The following is a 12,280-nucleotide window of genomic DNA, read 5'->3' as shown; positions in this document are numbered from 1 at the left end:
GATCAAACAAACATCACCGTTAAAAATAAATATCGCCATTGATTAATTCCACCTTGAGGCCTCACAGGGCGCGCTATATCACCAAACTGGATTTAAGGAATGCTTACCACCTCGTTGTGTCAGGGAAGGTGACGAGTGGAAGACCCCTTCAACACGCCTCTGGGACACTTCGAGTACTGGTCATGCCATTTGGACTAACTAATGTCAGCTGTCCAGGCACTGGTCAATGATGTGTTGAGGGATTTCTGAACCGTTTGTGGTGGTTTACTGGATGACATCTTGTTTTCTCCTTCTCTCTCTCCGAGCATGTGTGTCATGTCCAGCAGGTTCTTCAACGCCCCTAGAGAACAAAGCTGTACGTGAAGGTGAGAAATGTCCTTTCACCAGCACTCGGTCCCGTTCTTGGGGTTCGTGACGAGAGTGGAAGGTTTGGCTGACCCAGAGAAGACCAAAGCTGTCGCCGACTGGCCCGCGCTACGACACTAAGCAACTTCAGCGCTTTTGGGTTTTGCTAATTTCTACCGCAGGTTCATACGTGACTTAGCCGTGTGGCGGTCCTCTCGACTAAGTCACGCCCCCAAGATCCTTTCACTGGTCTCCTGCTGCTGAGCATGCCATGTCTAAGTTGAAACGTCTGTTTACTTCGCTCCTGTACTCAAACACCCGACTGCACTCCAGTTGTGGTGGGGTTGACGCTTCTGCGTCTGGGGGTGGGGCTATACTGTCTCAACGCTCCACTTTGGACCAGAAGCTCCCCCTTGTGCCTTCATGTCGAAGAAACTGTCCACTGCTGAGCAGCATTACGACGTGGGGAACCGGGAGCTGCTGGCGGTTAAGCTGGCACTGGAGGAGTGGCGTCACTGTCGAGGGTGCGGAGCTGCCGTTCGTAGTGTGACGGACCACAAAAACCTGCTACAATCCATCCACTAAGAGACTGAACTCACGTCAAGCAGGTGGGCCTGTTTTTTGGCGTTTCAATTTTACCCTTACCTACCGGCCAGGTACACGCAATGTAAAAACGACGCTCTGTCACGTCTGTTTGACCGCACCGAGGACTCTTCGAGCCGGAATCGGTGCTGTCACCCTCTCGGTTGTTGCCGCGTGCGCTGGGAGATGGAATCTCTGGTGAGGCGCCCAAGCTACGGATCTGGTCCGGAGACGGCCCCCCGATCGACTCTTGTTCCGCTGCCGTGCGGTTCAGGTATTACATTGGACCACACACTGCTCGTTTTGCCTGCCACCTGGCGTACACAGTACCCGACTCTGCTGAGGCGAACTTCTGGTGGCGTCGGCGAAGCCAATGTCCGGGCTTACGTGGCGGCTGCACCGTCTGCGCTGGGGAAAGGCCTCCACCAACAGCCTGCTGGTCTGCTGCAGCACTCCCGGTCCCCAGCCGTCCTGGTCGCAAGTGGCCTGGATTTTGTACGGGCTTGCCGTCTCTGGAGGTAATGACACTATTCTCACTGTCGTGGACAGGTTCTCTAAATCTGTCCATTATGTTGCATTACCTAAATTACCTACCGCCAGTGAAACGGTGACCTCGTTGTCAACATGTTTTCCGTCTCCAGGAATTCCTGTGGACATTGTGGTGATCGAGGCCCACAATCATTTCAGGGTGTGGAAGGAATTTGTTCTGCCCTAGGTTCGACCGTCAGCCCTCTTCTGGATTCATCTCAATCCAACGGTCAAACCGAAAGGGCCAACCAAGACCTGGAAACCGCGCTACGCTGCGTGGCCGCCCAGGAGCCCACTGCCTGGGGTCTCTCCTGCCGTGGGTGGAGTACGCGCATAATGCTTACCACCTCGGCCACCGTCTCTCCCCCTTCGAGGTGGCTTTGGGGTCAAACCCCGTGTTCCTGCCCAGGAGAGGGAACGGCGTGGCCGTCGTGCAGGACACCTACGTCGCTGTCGTCAGGTTTGGGTCACGGCTGGGAGGCCCTGCTTCGGTCCACAGAGCGGTCCAAGGCGGGTGGCAGACAGGCACCGGATCCCGGCGCCCCAGTTCCAGCCAGGCCAGGAGGTTTGGCTGTCATCCCGGAACGTGCCGCTGCGCACCGAGTCGCGGAAGCTCTCCCCACGGTACTTGGGTCCGTTCGTGGTCGAAGCCATCATCAACCCTTCGGCCGTCCGGCTGAAGCTGCCCGCTGCCATGAGGATCCACCCTACCTTCCACGTCTCCCAGTTGAGCGGTGTCGTCCAGTCCCCTTTGTCCTCCCGCTGACCCTCCTCCGCCGGTCAGGCTTATCGATGACCATCCGGCCTACACCGTCCGTCGGCTCCTGGACGTTCGGCGGCGTGGCAGGGGATTCCAGTACCTCGTCGATTGGGAGGGCTACGGGCCGAGGAACGGTCGTGGATCCGCGGCGGTTCATCTGGACCCTCAATGGTGGCCGATTTTCACCGGTCCCATCCGGAGAACGGGCCGCAGGTGGCGTCCCTTGAGGGGGGGGCTCTGTTGTGGGTCTGCTGCCTTTCTGTTCCATCCCCTCCTTTCCCCAGTGTGTCTGTGTTCTGTCCACCACTTGAGGGCGTCCTAGAGGTACTAGGGTCTACCAGCTCAGTGACCCATCACCATCATCTGTCTACCAGCACAGCTGCGTCTCATCACCATCAACACCACTGCAGTATTTATACCGGGCTGACCACTCTTCAGCGCAGTTTGTTACATACTCCCAAGTGATGCTGAGTTCCGTCTCTGCCTGTGCAGCTTCCCGGATTGGATTCCCACCTACACTTCAACGTTGCCTGTTTTGTTATGTGTGTTTTTGGATTTAAACCTTTTGTTTACTATTTTGTACTCTTTTTTGTGTTCCTGTGTTGTTCTGTGTCCGGGTCCGACTGAAACCCTAACATTTTCGGCCGGATGTCCCTCACCTTCCGCTGTCTTTGTGTTGGTATTCTAAACTAAAATTCAATTTATGAGGACTATGGACAATTTCTCCCTTAAATCTTTGCAAAATAAATCAAGACAGCTAGCTAGATTATCTTTTGAATCTGAGTTTTCTCTTGCATGGCTAAAACAACTTTTGAACGTACACATGTTCCACCCAAACAAGTGTCTTCTCTAGGCTGTTTTGCAGAGACACCATTGCTCCAACTGGCTTTAGTGCCGCCCAAAACAATTGTGATTGGTTTAAAGATATGCCAATAAACCAGAGCATGTTTTTCTCCTATCAAGGAATGTTGTGTGGACTAGCCAGACCTTCATCCACAGCCCTGTGGAGACTACTGCATCTATACCAGCTCATCTGCCACACAGCTGAGTCTTAGGTTCCACCCACGACCAAAGTGTGTGTATGTGTGCATGAGAGAGGTAGAGACACATTATTTGTGCTATGGCCTTAGGGTGTAAATGTACACAGGATACTCCCTATCGTGCACACACACATTTACACAGGAGTGTGGACCTGACCCTGTTTTGTTAACCCAATAGCATAGCTCCAATAAAACTGATTAGAGAAGTCTTCCCCTGCTGCTCCCAGGTCTTGCTGCTGGACTAATGGCACAAGTGGGCCTATTAATCTTTTTATAACATCTGTGCCAGTATTGAACCATAAGAATGGATTGAGCACCAGGGCTAAGAGAGCACTACGGGCAACCCGAGGGAGGGAGGAAGACTGGTAAAACAGATATGTAGGTAGATAGACACAATATAGATCAATAGTTTAACCCGGTTTCACTCCAGTTTGTGAAATGGTCACATTATTTTGATTTATTGATTTGTGTACAGGTCACGTTAATGTTGTTTATTTTGTGTTCAGGTCACGATTTTCGAACGTGACCATTTCACAAACTGCCATGACAATGGGCGGCTCTGGGGGATGCAACAATGGGGAAACGATTGCCACACGTGGGACGGTGACAACAACCTGTGCCGGGACACAATCCGTGGTCTCTGTGGCACGCAACAACAAGGAAATGAAATGTCACATGCCAGCCACAACAACGGGACGGATGTGGTTAGGAAAAATAAAACGGGGAAAGGAACTGTCACACGCAGGACACGCCGACAACAACGGGACGGTCGTGGTTAGGAAGAGAATAACACAGAACGGCAACACAATCCCCGGTCTCCAGGGTGAAAGTCCTGTGTTGTTTGACCCATCCACCACCCCGACCAACCCTGCTGCGCGTTTTTTTTCGGCTTTTCAAAACTACTCGCTACCGTAATCATCCTGTGATGACAAAATAGGCTTCCCATTGAAATAAATTCGGAATCAACACACAAAAATAACAACATTTATGTGACCTGTACACAAATCAATAGATTCAATACTGTGACCATTTCACAAACTGCCATGAGACTGGGCTGAATAGTTACCCAGAATTGTGTCTTTTCTAGTTTCCGTTCTCCTTCTGAATACTGTGCACATCTGTCTCTCCTATACTTGATGTAAAGAGCAGGAAGGCCAAGCCAGCTGTTTCTCTTTTGTCCAGGTGCTTAACAGGATTACAGGGGGAACCAAGGCCAACCTCTTACATGCGCACGCGCACACACACACACACACACACACACACACACACACACACACACACACACACAGCTATGCAGACTTATAGCACAAGGACACATCATACCACGGCTTTGTGGATTAGGGATGGAGCCATGCTTGGCCAAGCGTGCAGATATTGTGTTATTGTGATGCTCAGTGTTAAAAAATAGTTAAAAAAAACAAAACAAAACAAAAAAAAAAATATATATATATATATATATATACACATACACACACACTGCAAAATGTATATATATATATTTTATTATTATTTAATTTAATAACATTTATATTTATTATTATATATTGTTGTCTGTCACTCAACCCTGTGGTATTATATACTGTAGTATTAGTATTATATATGCACGTTAGTCTTTATAGAGTGAACCTGGCAGTTATAATAACGATGATACACTCTAATGATGATAATAATAATGTTTTGTCATTATGCTCTGTCTGTCTTCCACCAAATACCAATGTAATGGCATTTGGTTCAAAAAATATACTTAAAGCACAAACAGTGTTTCAAAACAGGGTTATCAAGTGCTTCAAAGAAAACAACAACGCTAACATGCTACTGTTTGGCAGGTATAACATTTACCACATAATGTAATATGGTGCTAGAGGAAAAGCCAGTGGATCATCAAAGTAATGTGGATTTATCCTTTGTGCATGATGAACGTCTGGAAAACATTTTATTGGAATCCACCCAAGAAGTGTTAAGATATAGTCGGGTAGTGGTGGACCATTCTTCCGACTGACAGACATTTCCATCCATGGAACTATGCCTCTAGCATTGCCAAAAGATAGATAAACCACAAAGGAACTTATAACTCAGTTAGTAGGTCTAGCATTTGTTTGTAGTCAGTAATCTGATCTCTAGTGGTTCCCTTTCTCTCTCTCTGTTCTTTGTGTTATCCGAGGAGTCTTTTAAATTGTATCACTTGCTCAGGTAGAGTTTTGGAACAATCCTTTATGCATTTTATATTGGACACATTCTGTTTGGCTGCTTGCTGGTTTGAAATTCAGACTCACAGGCTGAACATTATTTGAGCTGGAGCTTGATTAGAAGATAGACCTCAGCTGCGCCGGTGTGCCAGGTGCCCAGGAGCAGCCATACCCACACACACACACACACACACACACACACACAAACAACAACAAACCTCTTTCTTTATTGAGATTTACCAATTAAAGAAACAAAGTGATTTTCATAATACAACAGTCTGATTTGGGCTGAAACTCAAACATTTCTTATAGGTTTGTTGTTTGATAATTTATGGTATCAAAAATGTGAACGTGCAGTCCTTTTGACAAGCAAGAACTTGACTAACATGTAAAACGCTTACCATAATTATCTTGATGGTATTAATATTTTTATGACTGGAAGGCACTGTATTTCTCCTTTGAAATTTCAGTCTCACTCTCTTTCTGCCGCCCACTCCTCTGCTTTTCCACCTTCCGCAGGCACACCCTCCCATTGCGGAGTATAGCCCTTTGATTTTTATCAGTGCACCATCTGGGTTTAAAAGGGCTTCCCTGTTGTGAATTAATGTGGCCTTAATCTGGCCCCCCGCACAAGGTGATAAAGCGGTGTGAGAGTTAGGTCAGAGGACACAAGATTAGCCATACGCCACTGAGCTCAAAGTGGTAACTGCAATGTCGTGTGCGTTCTCACTTCCTGGTTCCAGCTGCTGGTGCCCCCTTTCCTGTCTAATCCTAACTGAAGACAAGCTACTGCCTGCCAGGAAGGTAAGGAACTGTCCATTGTGTCCCTGATCCTCCTTATGTCGGTATATTGCGGTGCTTCATCCGGGACAAAAAAAGCACAAACATGTCACGTTTTTGTATCAAGCCACCTCACCCAGAAAACGACCACTTTCGGTTGATAATACAAACAGCTGCCGACAATTAACAGTTTCTTGTTAAGATGCGACCTCTCATGTTTTACAGATCTAAATCTGTAACGCAATGGCATTTGTGATGTCAAGTTACGTCACGTTTCGTCCTTCTTTTAGTAGTTTTACGTGTTTCAATTTAGGCCAATCCCTGATATTTTACTAAACTTAGCTAAGTATTTTTATTATTTAAACCTAACTAGTTTGTGTTAACTATGTGTTCAAAACTGTGCTGGTTACGTTAAAGTGACAATATGTTGATTTTATGGAACTCTGAAACTGTGTAATTGGTCATCTGATGATCAAATATGCCCTGTAACAGCAACCAAGACAAAGTAAAAAGACATCTTTTTTTTTTAAAGTTTTTATTAATACCTTTGTCTGGGACGATTTTTCCGGCAAAGTCGAAAAATGATTTACAGAACAAAAAAAGTTCTAAAGTTACACTCCAATGGGTGACAGATTTCGATATAATCCCGTGTCAAGAGAGTAGTGTTATAACAACCAGAATAGCCTGTGTTAGTGAGTAGCCAGCCAGGTAAAAGGGAGCAGAAGATTTCTTTATGTAGGCCTATTTGTATTTTATATTTATTTAAGAAGTTATCTTTCAGGGCCATGACAGAATTTTTTTTAATTTAAATAAGAACAACTAATTCTAGGTGACAGGCGACTGGCAAAATCCGAGTCACAGGCGGTCGGGCTTTCAACAGATAGTCAGACAATTACGTGATTGTAAATTATTCTAAATTGGCCCTCATATATGTAATATGTCTATTTCATTCATGAAATAACTTTACAATGTGGTTTTACATCAGTAGTCTGAATTAAATTAAGTCAGCCCGCCAATTATCTTTCTGTTTTCAGTCTGTGCTTGTGTTGGCCTACTATTTTCTTTTCCCTTGTCGCCCTTTTTCTGTGTAAAGTGTCCTTTCTTACTTATTCTATTTTAAGTTATTATAGCATTGGTTGCTAAAACAAACTCCTAATCTTTGGCTCGTGACACAGTGACAGTGATACTTTTACCCGGTTTAGCTAACGATACACCCAGGTTAAGTTACCGTATGCAAAACTTGAAATGCAACGCTGCATCTGTAACATGTTCTCTTAATGTAAATGAAGGATTTTTTTTGTCTGAGCAAAACATTCATCAACTATTTGACCTCCCAGTAAGTCTAACTCTAACTTATCTTTTTTTTTTTTTTCTTGGTTGCCAGGCAAACAAATCTCTGCTCCTGTATTGGGTAAATAAAATAAAATGTCAACCTTCTGTTATAAACACAAATGTTTTGATGACGTCAATTCTTTTATGGCAGGAGGAGCCCACATTGAGTTCACTTTTGAATACCTTATGTGCGCCACATTGTGTCCATGCCAAAAGGGGCCAGAGCCCATGTAGTGAATAAGCGCACAGTATTGATTCGAGGCCCTCTGTGACTTAGGGTTTGGCTGGCTAACTGGTAGCGCTTGGCCTTACTGTCAATATGCTCAATAGAAGGCAGGTTGTTGAACATACAGTAATTTGGCAAATCCTAAAGAACACAGATCTATACTGAGTAAATCTATACAGCAGGTAAGCAGGGGACATACATGTATGTTTTAATAAATCGTTTGTTGAGTTCTTGACTCAAAGTTGGGCTCATCCCCAATGCCATTGTTTTAAAAGACACTTTGGTCATTTTACTGGCTTGTGAGATCATTATAATATAACCATTTCTCCTACAATTGTGGAGCAAAGTTGGATTTGTAGACTACTTATTCAAAATGTTACAAATTCAAGGGTTAAAATGTAAAATTATGTATAATGCTTGCCTGTTACAATGCCATTATAAGTTGTTCAAAATGTAGTTTACTATGAATTAACTCCCACTCCTAATAAACACGATTGGGCATGTTCCGCATCACATGGTTTTTATGAAAACTTAAATTACTGTGAGAGCAAGGGTTAAAAAGTTCTATTGTTGGTATGGTAGGAAACCTCTAATCTTGTGTGTGATGTTGGACTAGTAAATTCATCCTAAAGCATCGCAAGATCAATTCACTGCAGCCAAGAAGAGGTAAGACCAATGTCTCTACAAATATTAAATATACTTTTTCTTTTTTTTAGTGGATGATGAATTGACTAGAAAAACGAGATAGATATGATTAAAAAAGACTTCATAAATTAACTGTATCTTCAGATGGTAATAAGGCCTTTCAGATATTTCAGGTTGTTGTTGTTGCATCATGACATTAATAAAATCACAAGATAAACAAATCTAAGCATTACACTGATCTGCCACCCAATCCATCCCACACTGCTTTTTATTTTATGTATTGCATCTGCTGGAGAGTCCCAGGGCGTCTGGGTGGACAAATGTTCACTGTCTGTCGTCGCACTCTCTTTTTAGTGCTCATAATATTTCTAGATATTTCTAGACATTGTGGAGACAGAATGTCTCCAAAATGATCTAACACACAATATGACACAAATAAATGTGATTGATGGCTTGATTGACTGGGCGTGCCTTCAGCACCCTGCTGGTCCCAATATTCGAGGAAAGTGAACAATAAAAAATTTACTGTCCCCACGTTGGACATTCAACAGCAAAAAAAAATTGAAAAATGGCTTTATGAGGAGAAGCTGACCCATTGTAGTCCAATTGAATGGTTGCATTTCATTCTGCAAAACATGCATGTGCAACAAGAAAACGTTTAGATCTTAAAAGCCCAAAATTACCAACATGAACTAAAAACAGGAGTTGTGATACTGATTGTGATTACATGTGATTCCTATGACGTACAAATACAATGAGTAAAATTCATACTCAAGCAAAAAGGCATAACAGCAAGGGCTGAGTTTTGTAAGTAACAAGTATCTGTTTAGCATCAACATGTAGGTCATTTCATAGATCATAGACTACATGGTTCAAAGCAGCCTGAACACAGACGGTTTAGTACACACACAAAGCTCTGACACTGGCTCTGTTATGACCAGAGAGGTCAAAGCGATGCAAGGATCAGATGGCCTCAATGCTAATGAGGATTGTGGAAGACCCCTTTGTCGCAAGTGCTGCATATGGCAACACAGATACAGAATTGTGTACCTCAGTGAAGATCTTCTATTGACTACATTTATTCCATGACCAACAACCTACTTTAAACTCAAGCTCTAAACTAGCCTTTTAAAGGAGCGAGAGCCAGTGCAAATTATTTCATTCATTTCTAAAGCATCACAATAATCTTTGGTTTTAGCAAATCATTTTCTCTAGGAGTTTGGTTAAATAGTGACTACTTGTTACGGCTAGTTTTTTAAACTGCTGTAGGCTAGTGGTTGAGCTAACCACTCCCTTGCTGTATTTCCTAGTCAATGCACTGGTCTTTTAACTCGCCTTTACATTTTGTTCACCATTGTACTCCATTTTGTTGAATAAAAAGTTATTAAAGGAAATGGGTATTTAAAAGAAAGCACTTTAAGTTTCTTTAAAAGACATATTTGTACCATCCACTGTCTGCAAACCATTGCTCTTTTGTGGAACAGTTTTAATCTAATAAAGGAGGTTGAATAAAAGTGCAAAACATCTAATAAGATATGCAGGCTTTCCCAGTTTTGGACTCTCTGCCCTCTAAGGCCAGCAAATGTCAACATTATTGGTCAATGGTGCAAATTCCGCAGATCAAAGTTTAGCAAATTTAGACTAGACAATTCTTTCTGCTGATTTAGTTTACCCCTGCAGGTGAATCCATACATTATGGTGATTCCATTGGGATTGTTTTAAATGCTTCTGTGACAAGGATTAACACTACAAGGATGGAGCTACAAGAACATTCATACTCTGACGTTTACAACTCTCTTTTCACCTTGTAAAATCTCTTGTTTTTCTAATACAACCGCAGCCTTGTCAGTTATTTATGATGCAATACCAAGCCATTCTTTTTACAGCCACCCTGGACACGGAAAGGCACAGAAGGTCAGAGTGTAGGTTTTTATTGGCACATACCAATGGGGAAGTCATAATGCTGTCAAAATTATTTCACAGCATTTTAACTGCTTGTTAAAGACATATCAGCCTGTCATATGATTAACACACCTGTGTGCACACCATATGCCATATGTTTTAATCAAATTAATCTTATTTTAAAATAGTAGGGTGTCTGGCACTAGGGCCTTATTTGTTACCTCCCTCGCTTGACCTGACATTATGCCGGGGTTGTTATAGCAACAATGCAATATGACAAACCTTATGATAGAGGAGCACTAAGCGAAGATCTGTCACTGAAATAGCCTCATATGGTGGAGCCATGCTATATTGATGTGTGTACTTGTGTGTGTGCACAGGTGAATCAACACACTTCTTCTGCTGCGTCCACACAAAGGAAGGCCAAATCATTTTGGTTTGTTTGACCTGGGAGTTCTCTTCTGACCTTGAACATCAAAAAGAGGAGATGCCAAGTGTGTTTGGACAGTATATCATATATTGATGGCAGACAAAAACAAATAAGACTTGTCTATGTGGTTATGGTTGACTTAACATAACCTTCACAAAGACTACAACAGTAGAACATCTGACAAATAATGTCTGAGAAGCACCAAAACATATTTTGTCAGCTTTGCTGGAGGTTGTGTTTGGTGGCAGAGGGGAACACACAATGGATAAGGCATTTCTTCATTGGATACTGTAAATGCATGTTGTTGATGTCTTTGCAACCTAAAATCATTTTGTTTGTTAGGCCAGTCACTTTTTATTTAAAATTTGAACTACTGTTAGAACATGGGAGAAAAGTAAATTGTAATTAAATCTGTAACTGTGTTTGTATTAAGAAATGCTGTGTCCAAGCACAACAAGCATTGTCTTGTACTCTAACAGGGGGCACTCCTGAAAATGCAACCTGTTCATCTGCATGCCCGGTTGACCAGTCAGTGAGCTAGGCTTTTGTTGTTCTCGGTGCTAACGGAAACTGGAGACAAATAGCGACCCAGGCTAAATAGTTCATCTCACCATGTGAGGAAGCATTTTGGATTCCACAACATAGATGGAAAAATCTTGGATAAAGGTTTGTTTGCTAATTTAGTAAAGCAACTGTCTATATTAATTCTGCAAAATATTTTAGGATTAGGCTACATGGTTTGTGTTCGAATTTCTTTGAACAAATTATGTTAGGGTTAAATACTTATTTTCTTTTTCTTACAGGCTTACTCTGGTTGCAATTTGTATCTTACTATTAAGTCTGACCTTATAAAGCACTATGACAAGAGATAGTGGTGCATCAGATTGTGTGTTTGGGAAATGCTTTCAGATTTCTCTGTACCTCTCCTGCCAAGAAGAAGCACTTTCCCCTTTGTTGACCTTTAGTGGTCAATTCATCAGAACGGAGCATAAGGGCATGTTAGGGTCACCCTGTGTCCCAGTGGGGGTCCTCTTCGGTCAAAAAGATCAAAATGGTTAAGAGGCTTAATCTCATGAGAGGGAAGCTTGTTCAGTGAATCCACGACGCCAAAAGGTCAGTAATGTGTCAGAGTTCAAATGGCACCACTCAACCTTTCATTCTTGTTCCGCTTTCTTTTGTCTACAAAGTTCTGTAAAATGTTCTGAAATGTTTCAGAAGAAAGAGTTCTGTCACTTCAAAAAGTTTGTGTTTAGCCTTTTAGGGGCGGCACAGGTCTGACTCCACAGATCTCTGTAGATCAAATCTCTCATCAGCCATCACTCTTGGATTTATTATTGTTTTTTTTCCGTTTCATACAACTCCACTGTGTTGGAATAACAGTAACAGCAGTGAGTTTTTTTCTCCATGTTTTCTATACAGTGTAGTCAAGTACTCTGAAAGTATGCTGCTAACACATCCAGACATATCTGGCATTGCATTTTCAAAGTGCAGCTGTAACACAGCATGTGTGTGTGTGTGTGTGTG

General features: G+C 43.0%; 1 long non-coding RNA gene across 1 annotated transcript in view; it reads right to left on the bottom strand.

Annotated features, from left to right (window-relative positions):
- Positions 1-5,538, bottom strand: part of LOC116673233 (uncharacterized) — a 9,475-nt gene extending 3,937 nt beyond the window's left edge. Inside the window, exon 1 of the long non-coding RNA XR_004327791.1 lies at positions 5,525-5,538. This is a non-coding gene — a long non-coding RNA (uncharacterized LOC116673233). The remainder of the gene's footprint in view (positions 1-5,524) is intronic.
- Between the last annotated feature and the right edge of the window lie 6,742 nt (positions 5,539-12,280).

This window comes from Etheostoma spectabile, chromosome 23 (assembly GCF_008692095.1).
Source record: "Etheostoma spectabile isolate EspeVRDwgs_2016 chromosome 23, UIUC_Espe_1.0, whole genome shotgun sequence".
NCBI classification, from domain to species: domain Eukaryota; kingdom Metazoa; phylum Chordata; class Actinopteri; order Perciformes; family Percidae; genus Etheostoma; species Etheostoma spectabile.
Note: the sequence above shows the minus strand (reverse complement) of the source record. Positions and strands in the feature narration are given on the sequence as shown.